We start from the raw sequence: 2,915 nt of genomic DNA, 5'->3' as shown, positions 1-2,915 counted from the left end.
TGGTAAACCCTGAGTAATTCCTGCTTCTCCACTGCCTCTGTTAAAAGAATAAATAATTTCTGCCTTGGCCTTTTTTGTTGTGACCCTCCAGGTGGCATTATTCCAGTGAGGGATAGTGAAGGACAGGCACTTCTTTCCTAGGGTATCATGGTGGCCCTTCCGTTGCTCCCTCCCATGGAGCATGGACTAAATCAGGTATCTGTGCCAATACCTCTAGCTTCCTTTTTCTCTTGTATCTTTTCTTTACTAATCTTGGGCAAATGAATATCCTAAAGACTTTGTGAGTTCTAATGGTATGGAAGTCCTATCAGTGGTTGGAGCTAAATGGGAGCATTCTTGGCAAGGACAGCCATGGACAAGAAGAAGACTGAATGTGCTATCAGCAGAGAGATGGTTAGACAGTACCTTGCTGAGGTGAAATGTAAAATGCTTAGGTAACAGATTTCTTTGTGACTTCTTTATGTTCTGATGAGGTTTAAATATCAGGATTTCAGTGGGATAATACCAGTAGTTATGAGTTGTTACATATTCCTATTCTGTTAATGAGTGCTTGTACTTTTTTATACTTAGTCTTTCTTTGTATGTGTAGAAATGATAATTACCTATTCCATAGCTGAGTAATACTTTACATTGAGTACCTTTTTATTATCTTATTTTTAGGGAATCCCCTAGACTTATGAGCCAAAATCTAATTGACTATAATTAAAATTGCTCCCAGTTGGAGAATTTAATGAGCCAATAAATGTGAGAAAAGGGAACCTCATCTCACCAGAGGTCAGGCTTCTAAGGACTAAACTCAATCTAACTACATGGCTATATATAGACCACAGAGGGGTGAGGACCCTAGCCTCTCTGGGCCCAGATGAAAAGTCCCTTGAGGGGAGTTTTTGCATAGACATGCATGGACCAAGCAGTCATTCTAGCTGTTCCTACCTGTTCCCTCTTTCCTTTGCGGGAAGAAACACAGTTTGTCCACATTGTCACCAACAAAGTACCAGTACCAACAAAGAATCTATATGCTCCCATCCAGGAACCCATAACTTAGTAGAAAGTCTTTGAGAGTTGCTAGAATGTCAGAGACGTCTTTCAGAAAGTCTTGTCCAGAGTCATACAGCTAATAAATGTTTAAGGAAGGATTTGAACTCAGGTCTTCTGGACTCCAAAGCCAGGGATCCTATCCACCATGCCAAGCTGCCTACCTTGCCAAATTGCTATATCCTTCTGTAATGGGGGAAATGGGGTAGGGGGTTTGGGTTAGGGGTTGGGGTTCTTAGGAATTCTTCTTTAAAGAATTACACCCTCTTGCACACAACAGTACTTAGAATAAGATGGTAGTTTATTTAAGGGCAAGGGAAGGGAAGGGGGGAGGGAAGGGAAACCATGAAAGAAATCCTTGGACTTCTCATGGGGAGATAGGCACAAAGCACGTGGCTCAGAGGTACCAGTCTCCTCGAACAGGAGACTGGCAGGTACTTTTATAGAGGACTGATGGGGGTGGACCATCTGCCTGTGGAAGGTTCCTTTAGTGAGGGAGGACCATCCCCCACTGGCAGTGACTGGAGGAATTGAGTGAGGGGTGGCTACAGATCTCTCTTCAAGACACAAAGGCCATAGCCACACCCAAATTTATCTCCCCAGGGTTAAGGGAGACCGGAATGAAGGGTGGTCCGATTTGGTTCCGCTTATCTCTCTAGGCATATCTGTCCTCTGGTTTAGTTTCTCAAGGAGAAGATTCCTTGATGTGCCCCAGAGAACTTCTGGGGTGCTCTGTACCCCATGATACTTCCTTTCTTTGAAGTAGAATACTATAAATTGTGTTCATCCAAAATTCAGAAAAGTCAAATTATAGATTTTTTCAATGCATCTTCCCTTCAAGAGAAAGGACATATGATAGTTAAGCAAGCTGTTAGTGGACATCGATGTAATTTGATACTATGGGGATAGTACTGGATTGTCAAGGCCAAAGAATCCATCACCAAGTAAGTAGCCAGCTAGTCAATCAACAAACATTAATTAAGCCCTTAGTAGGAGCCGGGCACTGTGCTAAGCATTGAAGTTAGAAGGAAAGCAAAAACAATTCTTGCCCTCAAGGAGTTTACATTCTATTGAGGAAGATAGTATATCAACAATTTGGTATAATATATAGGGAGTAGATCAAAGGTAATCCCAGAGCATGAGGAGTTAGCACTTGGAGGAGACCCAGAAAGGCCTCCTTCTGCAGGTAAAATTTGAGTTGAGCCCTGAAGGATATGAGAGCACCTAAGAGGTAAGGGTGAGGGAAGAGAATTCCAGATTTTTTGGGGGGGAGGGGCGGGATGACAATTAGTACAAAGTCATGGAGACAGGAAATGGAGTATTGTGTATGAGGAAGAGAAAGTGGGCTGATATAGTGGATGGTAGAATGTGTGGAAGGAACAAATGAAAAAGAAAATTAGAAAGATAGTGAAGAGCTTGGAATGTCAAACATAGGACTTTATAATTGATCTTGGAGGTAATAGCGAGGTCTAGTGAATAGGAAGGGTGACATGAGCAGACCTTTTAAGGGAAATCACTTTGGCAGCTGATTAGAGGATGAATTGTATAGGGGAGAGACTTTATCTTTTTGGGCCTCAGTTTTTTCATCCATAAAATTGGACCAAATGATCTCTGAGGGTCTTTCCAGTTCTAAAAGTCCATGAATTACACACACACACACACACACACACACACACACACAAATGAATGGATAGAACAAACAAAAATTAAAACAAACAGAACAACAGTTACCCAACCAGTAAAGTAAAATGAATGTATCGAGAGTTCTTGAATAAAAAAGTAACTTGCTTTTTGATAGTAGTGGCTATATTTAATTTTTTTTTACAAGAAATGTAGTAATGGATTTTATAGACTGAAAGGAGAATATTCTCAAGGGAGAG

Source organism: Dromiciops gliroides, chromosome 3 (genome assembly GCF_019393635.1).
Source record: "Dromiciops gliroides isolate mDroGli1 chromosome 3, mDroGli1.pri, whole genome shotgun sequence".
NCBI classification, from domain to species: domain Eukaryota; kingdom Metazoa; phylum Chordata; class Mammalia; order Microbiotheria; family Microbiotheriidae; genus Dromiciops; species Dromiciops gliroides.
This window is presented reverse-complemented; position numbering follows the sequence as displayed.